General features: G+C 32.4%; 1 protein-coding gene and 1 long non-coding RNA gene across 14 annotated transcripts in view; one reads left to right on the forward strand and one right to left on the reverse strand.

Annotated features, from left to right (window-relative positions):
• LOC148601160 (D-glucuronyl C5-epimerase-like) overlaps nucleotides 1-17,003 on the reverse strand; it is a 72,687-nt gene that overhangs the window by 25,866 nt on the left and 29,818 nt on the right. For 8 of the 12 annotated variants that reach the window (XM_088556425.1, XM_088556428.1, XM_088556429.1 and 5 more), the window contains one exon: nucleotides 690-747. The gene's annotated coding sequence lies outside the window, so the exon portion shown is untranslated. Of the gene's footprint in view, nucleotides 1-689; nucleotides 748-7,135; nucleotides 7,161-9,823; nucleotides 10,196-10,643; nucleotides 10,741-11,500; nucleotides 12,062-15,681; nucleotides 16,964-17,003 lie in introns of those variants that run through there. The other 4 variants (XM_088556433.1, XM_088556432.1, XM_088556426.1 and 1 more) reach the window with 4 other exon arrangements.
• LOC148601161 (uncharacterized) overlaps nucleotides 1-17,003 on the forward strand; it is a 42,204-nt gene that overhangs the window by 8,941 nt on the left and 16,260 nt on the right. For both annotated transcript variants that reach the window (XR_015917329.1, XR_015917330.1), the window contains exons 3-5: nucleotides 4,097-4,139; nucleotides 6,924-7,068; nucleotides 7,456-7,547. This is a non-coding gene — a long non-coding RNA (uncharacterized LOC148601161). The remainder of the gene's footprint in view (nucleotides 1-4,096; nucleotides 4,140-6,923; nucleotides 7,069-7,455; nucleotides 7,548-17,003) is intronic.

The following is a 17,003-nucleotide window of genomic DNA, read 5'->3' on the forward strand; positions in this document are numbered from 1 at the left end:
CCTTTTGCCTCATTTTGATGAGGACTTTGTCACAAAATTGTGTAGTTATTTTATGACATTGTGTTCATTGCATGAAATGGTTGATGCTAGGGGTTACATTACTCATACCAGATGATTCCAAGTGTCATGTCCTTTTATAATTCTGTACACTGATATTATTACTTGAAATTCTGTACTTAGTAATTACTGTCAACCAAACAGTACAAGATAAAGGTTAGCCACTGGGTCATGATACAGTGACCTTGTCAATAGGTGACCTTTGTGAATTAAGAATTATTTAGAACTACCAAGTAACAACCATTACTATCTAAATGTAATTTTGTGTCTGCCACTGGTCTTTAGCCAAGGAAAGGGGGTCATAGTATGACAATTCCTCTCCTTTGAAGCAAAGTGAGTTCTACTTTATTATAAAATGTGCATTAAAATGGTAAAGCACTTTTTACAAAGGAGAATTTTGTCCAAATAATGTTCCCCAACTATACTCCACATCCCCACTCCCTAAAAAATTTTGGCTGGGGGTTTGTATATTACTGTTATTCTGTAGTAAAAATATGATAGTCATAACTCTTCAGCATTACATCTTGAAAATTTGTATAAACATACAGGGAAGTGGAGAGATATATTTTTAGATTGACTGTTTACACTATCTTTATAAAAGATAGGTCATTAGACATTTTAATTTTACTTACTACACATAGTGTAACTGCATTAGACTTTTCTGTTTGTTGTATTCTTTATCTGGATAATCTGAAAGTAAATAAAAACATCACTAATATAATAGTCTAAAAATGTCTTCGGTTGTGTAGAGTATGGGCTTTTGTTTAGAAAAGCAATCACGGATCCAGAAAGTCTGTAAAGAGGGAGCCTGCTGACTGGCCAAAGTGTGGTCTACTCCAGGTCCAGAAAGTCTGTAAAGAGGGAACCTGCTGACTGACCAAAGTGGGGTACACTCCAGATCCAGAAAGTCTGTAAAGAGGGAGCCCACTGACTGGCCCAAGTGGGGTCCACTTCAGATTCAGAAAGTCTGTAAAGAGGGAACTTCTGACTGGCCAAAGTGTGGTCCACTCCAATGATTTCCCAGAGTTTATCTCTATAAATTTATCAATCGGATTTTTTTTAGCATATGAGAGGGGCAGGCTCTGGATAGGACCACTGAGAAATAACAATGAATAAATTGAGTTAAAGGCTGATCCTGGCTTGGCACATACTCCAATTTTTCAAATAAAATTAGTTGAATTACAAGAAAATTATTGAAGTGTAGTGGTGTGTGCTTCTTCTTTGGTCAGTCAGTATTGCCCGTATGGGCCCTAGCTAGGATATGCTCTAGTACCAAAAAGTAACACAATCGATAGAATGATCATTTGTTCCAACATGTAACTTTTATATGGTAGATCTAGTGGCCTAAATCATTGAATATAACATACAGGAAGTTTTCTATCTTTTGTAATGTCTAACTTATAGTACAAAGCTCAAATTATTTACAATTAACAGAATCAAATACGGTTCATTTACAGGATAATGTCCCCATCAATCCATAAGTGGGGATGTCTGTGCACAACCAAATCAACTTTCCATTTAACTAAATTATATGTTTTCTAGCTACTCCTGAATAGAATGGGTAAATCATATAGGGAGTTCATTTCAATGTGAAATTAGAAATGGCTAACATTACTATGTGTTAGAGAGTGTAAAACTAACATTTTTAGCTGTGAAACTTCAATTATCTGAAAACCATAAACCTTGTCTAATGGCCAAGTCTGTCAAAGCACATTGCAGTGTAAATCTTCCTGTGTCTGTGGAATTACAAGGCTACAATTCAATCTGCATATATTTACATAGAGATGTGACATCCCTGCAGATTACAGAAGCCTTCATAGTTCTGCTCTATAGCCCTTAATGCATCTTGCTAAATTTAGCGAAGAAAGACATTTTTCTTGTATGTAAATATCAATAATTTGTTACTGGTGATAAGTAATAGCTTAATTTAATTGTATAGTTATGTCCCAGCTAGCCTAAAATAGAGGGACATTGCATTGTTGAAACCATAGGGGGAAGTAGCCCTTTTGGACCAGTCCCTCTTTTCTTGACATGTTACAGTTTTCACATTAAGTAAAAAGATTGATAATACTCAGAAAGCAATAAAGTTTAGTAAACAATCAGGCAAATTTCTTATTAAACATCATTTCATGAACAAAAATGAATAGACAATGTATTTTCTAACATTTCATGGGATAAATTTTGGGTACCCTATGAGGCTCCATCTGTAAATTTCATAATCTATTGCTGCATAGCCCCCATTTTTCCTCCTGAGATGCCACTCTAACCCTAATTTTGGTGTGTTCATTTCATTTTCAAGTCTTTGAAGTTTTGGTTTGGTCTTTTTATACATATTTATACAGTGTGAGATGCAGAACTTAAAGGTATGCTATTCATTCACAAGGGAAACTTGTACTCAGTCATTTATGAAAGAGAATTTTTAACTCATTATTAAATCAGAGTAAGAAGACTTTCAATTTAGAAGTAGTTTTATTTATACACAAGGTTGATGTTTTCTTTTACTATGTACTTGTACTAAGAAGGCTATGAGTTATAAGGTCTTGTCATGATATGAATGAATAATACAGTTGTATATTGTGTAATGCAGTATTCAAGTTGACCTTTTTTCATGTAGAGGTTCAAGGTTATGTTATTCATTGACTAGGTCATTTTTGTACTTTTAGAGGTCTTTAGATGAATAAGAGTTATAATTTTGTACAAGTACAGAATTGTCTATGAAGAGGTGGTATAAGCCAGTCAAAAGGGTTATATTTTTATATAAGTAGAGGATTAAGCTTTGGCTGAAGGTGGAGAATTAGTTCCTAAGTATTTTCTTCAAACACTTACAATAAGAGTGATCTATGAAGATGCTCAAGTAGGCTACTTAGAGATACTTGTACAAATAATTGAAAGATTTTGAAACATATGAAAATTCTTATTTTAAACATTATTGGATGAATATTAGAATATATTTAAAGCCATTATTTTCCTGAGGCATCTGTTTTATAATTTCTGTTGGCAAAATCTTCAATGGAAATAATAAAAGACATTTAGTGCATAGCTGTATTATTTATAAATCATCTGAACAGTTATGTCTGCTTGTTTTCTCTTTATTGCACAATCTTATTCAAATTTTGTTGCAGAGGATTGGCTTCTGACCCAATTCTTTCTACAAATTTCTCAGGGATTTCCAAGAGTAGGTTTTTAAGATGACTGCAGTACTTTAGGGGGTGCATTCAGGATGATGCAAGAAACAGCATGACATTTCTATGTCTGCAGGGTAGGGTTTACTGATAATTTGGAAGCAATTTTCCATATCATTAGCAGTTTTGAAATACATGTACTTATTTATAAATACATTTAGTTTTTTTTTCACTTATGCATGTATGCAACAGCTGGGTATTCATTGCTGTTAAATTATTGAATTTCTCCAAAACCAAAGTATTATTGGAAACATTTAATTTTTTCTATGATGTCAGATATTCTACATCGCTTCCCCAGTGTTGACCTGTAGTATTACCAACTCTGCCCTCTGGCTAGCTCAGGGATATTTTTCAGAACATGAAACATGTATTAAAAGGTTTATCTTATCCAATTTAACAACTAATAATGGGTGACCACCATCCTTTTCCCAAATGTAAGACACAAAAATAAATAATGGCAGTAAGGCCTTTCACTGTGATAATAAAGCATTATATCTTAGTCAGGCTAAAAAAATTATAGTCTTGTTTCTGGCTACCAGCAAGAAAAAAAAGTTGGGTAGGTAGTTAGGTATTTTTTTTTTTTTATTTTTTAAAAACATTAATATTGAATTAATGGACAAACAATTTAGACTTTAGCAATGCTTGAGCCAAAATGGCCATAAAATGTTTAGGAGAGGCACTAAAAACTAGGGTAAGTATGGTAGAAGGAAACAGACAGATTTTTTTTTGGCCTTATAACTAGAGAACTAAAAATCTTCTATAAATACACCTGGTCAGAGAATTACTTTGTATATAGTACTCTTCATAAGAATCGTTTCCATCACCATCATCAATTAACATATGCCTGATATTTTCAGAATGTTTTATGGAAGCAGAAAGCAGAAGGGAAGAGTAATTAAGGTATGTTATTCATAATAAAGGCCATTCAAAATAAATTTCTTGTTCTTTGATTTTAAATTTTCAATTGAAATTACTTGATTCCAGTGATGCTTCTAATTTAGTTGCTTATCCATGCTTCCAATTGCACATTAATTAGTTAGAAACTAAATATAAGGCAATACATATTGGCCTATCATGTGAAACTAAATATAAGGCAATACCTATTGGCCCATCGTGTGAAACTAAATGTAAGGCAATACGTATGGGCCCATCTGTGTTATAAATGCATTTATGGAACATTTAACAGATAAGAATAATTTTTAAATTTTGAATTGCTTGATAGAGTAATCAAAGGGACCAAGATTCAAGAGAAAATCTTAGAATATATTCCAAGAATAAAAACTTGACATTAAAAATAAATACAACAAAGAAAATGAAGTAACCAAAATTACACATACAAAGAAACCAAAATAAATGAGCAAGGTAGACTCCACTAAAAACTTGGAGCATGTATAAGGTGCACTGGTAGGGTAAGTGTCCTCTGCTTTTGTTGAAACACCTGCCAGAATTGCTCGTAAAATGTCATGTTTGGGGTAGAAGAAAAAGAAAAGGAAACATGGTGAACCAAGAGACTTAGATATCATTAGAAATAAAGAAGGATGAATAAAACCACAGTGAAGAATAGCTTTGTCAAGATTTTTTTATCTGAATGGGTACATTGATACAGTAAATAATTTGGAGTGGCCTTTTGTTTGTATGGTTTATTTCATATAGCTGTTAAATTCTTAAAAAAATACAAACCACAATTGCCTACTTCATTTCAAGTACATGTGCACTACTCTTGTATGTAATACCCTGGTATTTGTGTTTAATGATTAGAGTTATGTCATCAGTCTCTGAGGGATTCAATCATATATTATGTAAATAATTTATGTGATAAAATGCAGTAATTTGAGGAAATTTGAAATCATAACAGTCTTTATCATTTTGAAAATACTAAAATGTTGATTTTGGATAAAACTAAAATTCTAGAATGCTTTGTAATGTGGGTAGCATTCAGCAATCATAAGAATAATATCACTTCTTTCGCCTTATCATGGGAAATTTCTCATAGACCAGTACCACTTTTGAAGATCTATGATGTAACTTCCATTAGTGTGAGAAATCCAACTATTGTGCAGTGCAGTCTGTGAAAAGACTTTCTCTCAACATGCTCGAGAGTGGACGAAATTCCAGATAATTTTAAACACACAACTGTTTCTTTGTAAATTAGTACATGGTCATTATGTAAGGGATTATAGGTCCCTTTTGTACAGAGGTACAAATTATTGGTCCCTTTTCTACAGGGGTACAAATTCACTATCAAGCATGAAAGGTCCAGGTCTTTTCAAGTTTTAAATCAATGGTCTACTTGAATAAAATAAAAAATCCTCAGTAAAGTTGGGGAACTCCTATTTAAAACCCAATGTTTGATTATTGAATACTAACATGTGAAAAAGGGAGGACATATACAGTAACCCCCCTTGAACAAATTCCTTTAGAAAATTATTCCTATTATATCCATAATACTAAACTTTTACAGAGCTGACTTAAAAAAAACTTACAAGAAGATTAACAACAACATGGTAATGAATCACTTCCTTTACAATGTATAACCTACATTTTTCTTATTGAAAGCCAAGCTATAGTAAATAGTCTTACCTTTTTTATTTGTCTCTGCTTTGCACTTTTAAGTTAATAAAATACACATGATAATTACTACTGAAAACATTAACAGTGATGATAACTCATCATAAAATACTTTAACTGTACACACTCACAGCTGGAGAGGAGTTTTGTAGAACTCTTGATAGCTTTACAATCTGGGGATAGACCTTGGCTTGTCTATTGTTACATAAATTTCAAAATTAATATATTATTTCCATTTTCCCATGTATTTGTGATGAAAAGAATAAAATAAGATACATTGTATTAATCCAGTGCCAAGAGCTTTTTCTATGGTTTAGTTTGTTGACACACTTAGGTTGAATGTCTTGTAAGAATCTCTTTGAGTTCCTCTGCTCCAGTTTTTGGTCACTTACTATGTTAGCTTTACATTTGCAGAAATACATGTTGACATATAAGATAAGCATGGAACCAACAAAAAGAAAAAAAAAACACACACAAGAAAAGAAATGTATTATAAAATTCAATATTTTTATATGTATTAATTTTATCTTATATCATTTTGGAAAGAAAAGGGAAGATAAGAAATCAGATGGTATTGAAAAATAGGGACTGGTATAATATGTGTAAGGAAATGAAGAAATGCCTGAGTGTAAAATTATGCAAAATCTGGACAAAAATAAAGGCAGACATGACCATTAAAACAAGACGGTAGGAGAAGTTCCAGCTAAATAGCACAAAGTAATCTCAAAGTATTTGCACACTGAAACATCTGCTGCATGAACCCCACTGAAAACCTAAGAGATGAACTCGCAGCCTATATAAAAGTGATCAGCTCCTGCCTCTTTCCAGCCACCCCCTCACCCCATTTGCTCGTGGAAGCTAGGTCATGTCTGGTGAAAAGGGAAGCACAGTTATGACACTTAATGTTAGAAATTGACCTTCCATAGCAGTCAGTCAGGTGGCATCAATGACTGAAATGTATTATTTCCGAAGTAATTTCCCTCTTAATATTTACCCTTGCCCAACTGTAAGTAGCTAATTGTTTGGGAAGGATTGGGAAGAATAGCTTTATGAAAGATCAGAAAGCTTTGTAGAAATACTTATTATTTCCATCCTATTTGTTTTTTTTTTCTTCAGATTAAGACTTGTGAGAGTATTAAAAGATGTCAAAGTTTCCAGGATGGCCATCAATTAGAAGAAGATGGCAAAGATCCCAGAATGGCCATCAATAAGATGATGTCAAAGTCCCATCAGGATGAACATCTATAAGAAGACAATCAAGGTAGATCTTCTCAGAAGTTCTATGTAAAAAGTTGAGGTATTATCTTGCACAAATACTATTTGCTTACTTGTATCAACTCTTTTCGATTGTTCACAAATTCCACTATTGATTTGATCCATAGAAAGTAGTAAATAATCAAAGCTGTTACAATAAAACTTCTTATCAATTAAATATAAGGTTCGCCAACAGTCTAATCATTGACAGTACTCATAGACATATCCATTGATAGATATTGACAGTAACTTCCAATAAAAAATTTCACAGAAATTCCAATAAATCCTAATCTTTATACAATATACATTTCTGCTGTATTGAGAGATGGATCATCAAGGGTTCCGTAGAAATTACAGTAATGCACAACTTTTTATTATCTAAACAATATTTCAGATGTGCTGGAATTATCTGTCTGGAAATTCGGATAGGCCACTATTTCGACTAATCACTGACAGTCCTGTGTAGATTGACATTGATGGACACAGGTAACTGAACACAGTAATAAGAGGCTTTGATGTGTTAGTTATATTGATGCGTTTATAATCGTGAACTGGAGTTATAGTGATTGTTTTGGTTTAATTGTAATGGTCACGATACAATCAGCTTGAACATTTAACACTAAGATCTATTACTCACATTAAAATGATAAAAAGTTGGCTTGGAACATTAGCTATTTCAAATGAGAATATAACTGTATGAATTTCGACATAGTCACTATGGGAATAGCTATACGTAAGAAAGAGATGATGGAAGCTATAAATAGTTATCAATTGTTGCTTTTTGTTAATGGTATGGAATTTTTAAAAAACTTTATGACTTGCATGATAAACACTCTTAATTTGGATAGCCTTCAATCTTGCAGAACAAAAGCCAGGCTTGTTTTAATTTATAAGATAAATGGGGGGTTAGTGGAAGTTACAAATGATATGCTCATACAATCAGATAGGCGCACTAGTGGCCAACATAAATTTAGGCAAGTGTATACTAACAAAGAATTCTGTAAGTATTCCTTCTACCCAAACACTAAAACTGATTGGAACAATCTCCAAGAAACTATCTGTATATCACCTTCCCTAGAGTCCTTCAAAAGTGGTATCTCCACGTTAACATTTGAAGGACGTTATCTAGCTAAATAATATAATGTAAATATGTTTAACTTCATGTTGTATATTTTAACATTAATGTAATGAATTGGGAACTTGTATTTTAACGTTAAATTTCCGACCCCCATTTTTTATGTATATAGCACGGCAAGTTCCAGGAGGTTCCACACTCCTTGCAGAGTCTACTTCCGTATTGGAAGATGATGATGATGAAAACTATAGATTTGATATATAGAAAATATAGTCAGATATTTTTTGCCCATGTGACATATGGTAATGATGGCTTGAAAATTGTTTGTCTTGCAAGAGAAACGTTTACTCTCATCTACAACTTTTTTGGAGGCCTATGACTGGTTTTGGGTATTAAATAGAATCCCAACATGAAAAGTTTGAAAATTTGGTGTAGGTTGATATTTTCGTAGAATTCTTCATTAGAAGAGCTTTATTCCCTTGGACAGCTGAACATTCTACCCTTATTTTTTTCTAACTAGTTATAAGAAGTTACTAGTGATTTTTAAAATGAAAAAAAAAAACTTTTTTACTGACCTTCACTGATGAAATAAGTCCTCATCCATACAGTAAAATGTTTGTCTAAATGCACAAAACACAAAGTGTTTCTATAAACCAGTTGACTATACACATAATTGTTGTCCTTCAGGGCCTAAATTCATCAGAAATGTTAAAAAATACCACCAAAATTATCAATTGACTAAACAATGAGTTCCCTGGAGGAGTAACTAGATAGATTTCTTATGTTAAAAAATGTCCTCTCAGTAAAATTATCAATTACATTGTATTACTGGTAGCCAATGAAATATACTAATTGGTTTTTGATTGAGTGACAGACATTCAGGAGACACTGAGTACCTACTGTTAGAATAATTACAAATGAATACTTTGTTGTCAAACACATCAATTAGACAAAGAAAAGGGTGTCAGACAAGTGGGGGATATAATTACTGCTTTATTAAAATGCTCCAAGATAGGTGAGTGTTTTTTTAATTCAATTATAATTGATTTTTTCAAGTATTGCTTTTTTTATGAAGTAAAGTAATTAGTCATTTTTAATCCACTTAAATTGATAATTGAATAATAAGTAGCATTTTTGCACTTTCCTTAGAATTATAGCTTAAATTTGATGAAGTAATTCTGTTAGACAAAGGATTAGTTAGAGTTCATATAAACTTCTAATTTCATTTGTTTTTTTTCTGGTAACGTTTTAAAGTTTAAACAAGTGCAAAATTAAGATGTTTGTTAGAGGGAGGTATAAAAATCTGTTAGGTAAAATTTTAAAGTTAACTAGATTTTTTAGGCAAAAAACAACCAAAATGGAAACTTTATGTCAAACCAACAGATGTAACGAAATTTTATGGAATAGGGAAAGAGTACTCTACCAATTGTTATATAAGGTTATAAAAAAAATATTCTTGTTTCAGTCTCATGGTGAGAGGATGTATTTTAATGATATACTTGTACTCATTATGAATGGTGACATATCACACCTTAAGGTTAAATATATCCTATTCATTATCAGATGACAACCACAGATTTAAATCCTTAAAACTGGCCATTAACTCAGATACAACAGTGTTATTTATATTTCCAGTAAAGATAGTCTCTTTTAGTCAACAGGCTTATTCTAATAGAAAGAAGCTTACCTGCAAATCTGTCTTCATCCGTTCCTACATCCCGAGGCCGAAAAAACCCCAATAAATTGTGTGAATTCTCAATGATAAATGTACCAACTTGAAGGAAATTTAAAAACATTATCACATTATACATTTTGTTCAGGTTTTAAAACAGATTTTCCCTTTAATCGAACCAATCCTTCCGGTATTAAAGCCCAATAAACACATCTTTTTACGAGTACTTAGTCGGTCATAGAGTCTGTCAGATTGTAGGAGAAACAATCTGAAGTATTGTATAGGGTAGCATTAGATTGATGGTTTGGATAAAGCTCCAACAAGTTCTGATTTGTCAAAGGATCATTTCTTCCAATAATTTGATGTTTAATGACCTATTTACAATAAGTGCCACTATTATATTAGACATCTGTTATTTTGTACCTTATGGTAATGTTCTACCTTATGTGTGAATTTCGGTTTTTAGAGTTTTGACAAAATGAAATGGGTCTTTCACACCATTTAATCAAGCTATCAAATTTTATGAAAGATTTGGCCCTCCTTCATATTATGGGTGACCAAAAGACATTTAGAGTTGACACGGATCATATTATTGAAGATTACTATCTGATATATAAGTTAAAATGTGTGTTGTCCATTCAGTATTGAAAAGAAATATCTTCTTATATTTTCTGTATAGCAGCATATGTAATTTCTCTTGACCAAAAATTGACATTTGAAGCAGTAGTCTTTCATATTAGTTTTCTATGCAAATAAGTAACTTCTTTATATTTTAAGGGTAATTTATTTAACATCTACAGTATATGAACCACTAGGGTTAAGCCGATGACCATACCTGCCATTATGGTTATCTCATACATGACAACAGGCGAAATTTTGTAAAAATGTAGTTTTCTTTCATCAAGTTGTTCACACAACATGATGATCAAACACTGAAAAAATAAAAGGTTCCAGTAAAACTAATAAGCAAGAAATGAATGATTTAAAGTTACCCATTGGATGAAACTTAATATAGGACTAATGAATTGGTATTTACATGTTCTTTTATCAATGAATTGTGTGATTCTAAGATTTCATGACATTGTTTGAGGGATAGATCAATGTGGAAAGAAACAAAACATGTAAGGATTTGTGTTGGCACTCATTGACACGATGAGTTCTAGAAATGGAGATCAGTACTTACATTTTCTGTGTTGAAAGTCTCTAATTCACCATAAAATTGTAAATTTAAAAATATCAAGCAAATATTTCAATCTGACAAAGGCAACAATTTTCCTTGTCATTCGATCTCATGAGTTTCTGGGTAGTTTAATGCTGAATGGCTGAGATAATTGTGTTATCAGGATAATGATAGTGTCCCCACAGATCTGGACAAACTATCATGTTTAGAAATTGATCTATAATTGGTGGTAGTTTGTTTATCAATAGATAAGGCTCCTTACACCTATAGGTACAAACACTCATTATAATGTACCTGTATTAAAGGGGTGGACAGGTTTCTTGGTATAAGAGGGGTTGGGGGTTTCAGATTAATTAAAGAACCTAGAAGCTTCAGGACAGTTTTTTAATGAGTAAATTGTTTTTTATTAGTCATTCCTGTAAATATTTATGGGGAATCTCTTCCATTGGCTTGAAATATAGACCATGCTGAAACCCCCAGTCAACAATGAATAGGATGGCATGTCATGGTACCTGTTGTATCCTCAGACTGTATCAGAATGAATATAGTATCTCATAAAATAATTCCCAAACAGCATTGGATTCGACTTGTTTATCCATCATTCCTTTCTTACTTATCCTCATGGACCGTTATGCGAGTCATGGTCAATTTTCTGTATGAAATTATCTAAGTTAATATTAGAGCTACATAACATATTGTGCTACCAGGTACTTATTGAATGATGTTTAAATTTTGTGTGTAGCTAAGTAGCAATGGGGGCATATGATGTAAGGAAATAGTTGCTATTTGATATCAACATGCTTTTAGGCAGATCTTTGAATTTTTTTCATCACATGTAAATGATATATAGAAAATTTATATCACAAAACCCATAGCTTCCTCTAATGGGATCAATTTGCAGCTGCTGCTGGATAGTTAGTTCCTGTTAATTTTTCAGGCTACTTAAATGTATAAATGATAGTAAAAATTTCCTTGTAAAATCCTGACTCCATTAAATGGAATGCTTTATAAAGAAAACATCTTTTTCCAGAGTGGAAAATTCCAATGATAGGTATATCTATCTTTGATTTTGATATACACTGTATCTTGTGACAAAGCACAACTACATGTTTTCTATGCATCTACTGTGTCAATATTTACAAAAAAATGTACAAGGGTTGTGTATTGCATGATGTTGATTGGTCTTCCTTGCTGCAGCAATTTTAGATGATGATAACCTTACATGAACCCTAAACTATAAATATTTACTGTAAGTTTTGTAAATTACACCTTCTACAATAAACATTGATAATAAAGTTATCTGCATATTATAATTGTGAGTCACACATCATGTAATATGAGGTTATCTCCTGACACTTGAAGGATCTATTTTAATAGGTATTTTTGGCTGTTTACATGTATGTACTTTTCATATAAGTAAAAGGAGTATGTTTATCACTTACAGATTTATTTTTTATCAATATCTTACCATTTGGAAATGCACTTTCTTTAGCCTGTGGGTGTATCAAAAAGGATAAATATGGAAAGTTGCATATTTGGAGATAAAGCTCAGGTTCTAGGTGATACATGCACTTAAGATTTTAGTACTAAATAATAAATACGTTATTGTCACTAACTCCATGTGACAAACTCATTAACAATTGATGGTTAAGGCCCAATGGAGACTAATTGTTAAAAATATATGTACTGGAGTTGATTTTGAATATTTTTGAGTAGACTTGTCGCTCTGTAATACATATGTTATTTAATTAAATTTCATTACTATCATATTTTCATTCACTATTCAGCTGCAGTACACTCTCTGTACTGCAGCTGGATAGTAAATGAATATTTGAAAGTAATGATATTTAACTAAAATAACATATTTACCGGTATATTACAGAGAGACTTGTGGCAAGTCTAAAGTCTAGAAAAGCAGAGGACGCTTACCCTACCGGTGCACCTGGTCCATGCTCCCAGTTTTTAGTGGAGTCTGAGTTGCTCATTTACTTTTGTTACTTTGTATGTATGATTTTAGTTACTTTATGTTCTTTGTTGTGTATGTCTGTTTTCCATGTCTGGTCTTTGTCCCTGGATTACATTCTTTTGATTACCGCTATAACCTTGGTTCCCTTGATTACTCTTTCAGGATGTGTAGATCAGTTGTGAATACAGAAATTTCAAATGGAGTGGGGTGGGGTGGGGGTTGTTGCTGTCTGATCCAAATGGGGAGCTTTCAATTTTCTATATAATGAACCATACTTTTTGAGCATAAAAGGAAGAGGCCTATGTAGATCAATGAGGATTGAAACAAATTTTATATTTTGTTTGTATTTAAAAAATCCAACATTTTTTAAACTTTTAGGTGGGAGGGTTGGGGGAGGTGGTATGCTTGAGGCCTGTCCCCTATAATTTTGTGCCTGTTTAAGCCTTACCCATATATGATCTTGCTTTCATATTAAATGGATTTCTCTTCTCAAATATTTCATAAATTATTCTCATTTGCAGTTTTAATGATAATTGTCTTGTCATTTTTTGAATTTTAAAAAATTATTATGTTGATCCCTGTTTAAAGTGAAAGTAGCTAAAGTATGAAACAAATAACTTCATAGACACCAGCTAGGGCCCAAGGTGTGAATTCATAGTGGGTGGACCTAAAATTGGGGGAAATAAAATTTTTGGCATGAAGTCTTGATCTTTCACCAATTTCGACCCCAAAAATTTGCTTCACTAGGTCTCTATTTCTGTTTATGCCCCATTTTTCTGAAATCCTAGGTTCCTTTTTAATTCCAGCTATAGACTTGTTTATTATGTTCAAATTCTGATTTTGACATGAAAAGAATGCCATTAAAAAAAACTTCAATATTCAAATGGTACTTATTTACTTGTCAACTACATGTACTTGTAAATGTTATTTTAAATGTCAAAACATTGATGGTGCTTTATGATGACTGACAAAAGATCATATTTCATACAAGAACTAGAACACTGTCAAGTACATGTTGGTTGTAGGGAAATTTTATAGCATTAAGGCTGTTACATGATATGTAGCTTCACATAGTTTTCCTTTCCTCTTTCATATACCGCAGACTTGACTTTTTATGAGCAACTCAGCGGGTGTTTGTAGGAAAACAAAGGACATTTACCAATTGGTGCACCTGGTCCATGCTCCCAGTTTTTAGTGCTCGCTCATTTACTTTTATTTCTTTGTATGCATAATTTTAGTTACTTTATGTTCTTTGTTGTATTTGTCTGTTTTCCATGTCTGGTCTTTGTCCCTGGATTACATTCTTTTGATTTCCACTAGAATTTCTCATAGAACTCTTTAGGGGTGTGTTGTTCTTAAGACTTTCTGGATGAGTTGACCTCTTTATCACTTTAAAAATCTGAGGAAATCAGAGGCTGGTCCAGAAATTTTGAAACAGGTTGAGGTTCAAGCTATTTTTAGCTCATTTTTTGCCAGAAGTTTGCAAGCAATTACACTCCTTGAAACGTTCATGTTTCCCATTTTAGCGTTTGTGCATTGTTTATCATGCGTTTTCACATCGTTTTGCATTCATTTAAACGCACAATAAACACACGATAGAAGCGTTCGGTTTTTTTGTACATTGATTATTTCCTTGATTCAACTGTTATTTTTATATTTTTTGCTTTTATTAATCTATACATTTTAAATAATCCTATTTTCTATTTTTTCCTTCGTCATCGTTTATGGTGTGGTTAAACGCACATGCTGTGAGCGTTTGTCTATCATGCATTTAAACGCGTGCTTGGAGCATTCGTTTATGGTGCGTTTAAATGCACGATAGCAGTGTTCATTTAAACACACAGTAGAAGCGTTTGTTTATCGTGTGTTTGTCGAGTGTTTAGCATGTTGCGATATCATGCGTGTGGGAAACCTAAAAGTCTCAAGGATTGTAACATAATTATTCAACATTAAAGGCTTCCACGGGACTGGATCTGCTACTGGAAATTTAGAGATTTTGATGAAAGATGGGGATTTTATTCACTGGAAACATATGCTTCCCTGTATACAGGCCTGGGTTTCTACTAATTACACATGAAAAAAACCCTTTTTTTGTCGGATTGGCATTTTACCCATATCTCTCCCACCACAAGACACAATCTAATTGAAATGATATCTTCAATTTTACTGCAAGCAGACATTTAATGGGAAGAGATTTTAATATGATTGTCACAGGAGGCTGTTTATTTATCATAAAAGTAATAAGTTATTCAAAAGAAACTTTGTCACTACTGCATGCATGTGCAACTGTTATGTTGATATGTGTAAATATCATCAAAATTAATTAAGTGGTAGTCTTTGTAAGAATCGTGCAAAATCTGAAAAATGTGACACACCCTAAAAAGGCTACATTTTTTTGTAATTAAGTTGTTTTATGGGTCTTTATTATGAAATGTGTAATTATTCATTCCAATCTGCCTGCTCTTAGGAGATAATCACCATTGAAAATCCAGTAGATTCTATTGTATTTGAGTGTCATTTACAAGGTTATCTCCCTTGATTTTGAAATCTACAGTGCATTCTATATAATTTTTATCTTCTAAGAACACAGGTTATATGAAAAATTGAATATTTATTTCTGTTTACTTTGACAATTCAAACATAATAACAGAAATAAAAATATGTAGGCTTTTGACCCATGAATCACATTTTGCATGATTCTAAGCTGGTGTGTTACTTAAATCTTACCTTATGGTAATGGCTTGGAATTTTATAATGTCACATTTCAATAAACTCACTTATTCCATTATTCCTTTGAATTGAAATTCCCATTGCAAAATGGATTCTCTATATCGTATGCATGTTTTATAATCAACAGATTATATAACACTATTCATGTAGATTTTCATTGAACAAAAATAGCAGCAGCATGAAGTTAATAAATTATATATTGGCATAGAAAGGAAAATTGTCATTCATATGTGATAAAATATTTGAGCTAGGTTTTACAAAATATTTACTATCAAATAAATAAGACAAACATTTAATAATGTTGCTATTAAAATATGGTATGTTTGAAAACATGGAAACATCTGTCACGTGCTGATTCAACACGGGTGGGATTGGAACCCCCTTCAATTATAAAGTATTGATTTCTCCATACCCATAGACAGGGGGCTCCAGGAGGGAATTTCTGCCACCCCCTGGAAGTAAAGAAAAGCATAAACAAGTACTATCTTTCAAAAGAAGGATGGCTGACGCAGTAAAAATTTCTTCTTTTTATTTCTAAGTTTCTACATTTCTTTCTAGAAAATAACACATGGCACGCGATTATAAATTTTCGATACATTTTTTTCGAATGTCACTAAGTTATCAGTATTTGGCCAATCGGGAAACAGAATCAGGTTTTTTGCGTTTCCATAGGAGAGCGCCCTTAAGGTCAAAGGGTAAAAAGCGAAAAATATACCGACTGTTGGAAAAACTGCCAAAAACATGGTTAGAATTGGGGTTAAGCACTATCAATGTTCAGGTTTACACTCTCCAAACCCACCTTAAATGAATTCTGGCTAAGGGCCTGATCTTATAAATCATATCTCTGCTTTGTTTGTTGATTTTGCTGTCCATTCTTTACACATGTCTAATAAATATTTAATTGTTACTCATCTTCTTCCAAAACAAGAAATGCAGTCCAGTTGTGCTTGACCATAGTTCACAGTAATCATGATCTATATATTAAATTTCATTAGCTAACATGAATAATTTCGGTTCCATATTTGTGATTTTTTTTTAGAATATTATGTTTATCAAAGTTTTAAGGACAATGAACTTATGTACAATGTATCTACAGAAGGACCTTTTGTCATGTTAAAAGCATGTGTCATGAAGATTTTTAAATTACAATTTGTGTAGTTTTAATGCTCTGATCAGTAGTTCCTGTTAGAACTAGTGGCAGATTCAAGGGGGTTATGAAACTCCGGTTCGTTGGAAAACTTTATTCATTTGTACAAAATTCTGACAAATATGAGCTAAGAATAATCAAAGGAACCAAGACCAGACATGGACAACAGACA

Source organism: Perna viridis, chromosome 12, assembly GCF_037379345.1.
Source record: "Perna viridis isolate PV_CMFRI_1.1 ecotype Kerala chromosome 12, ASM3737934v1, whole genome shotgun sequence".
Taxonomy (NCBI): Eukaryota; Metazoa; Mollusca; class Bivalvia; order Mytilida; family Mytilidae; genus Perna; species Perna viridis.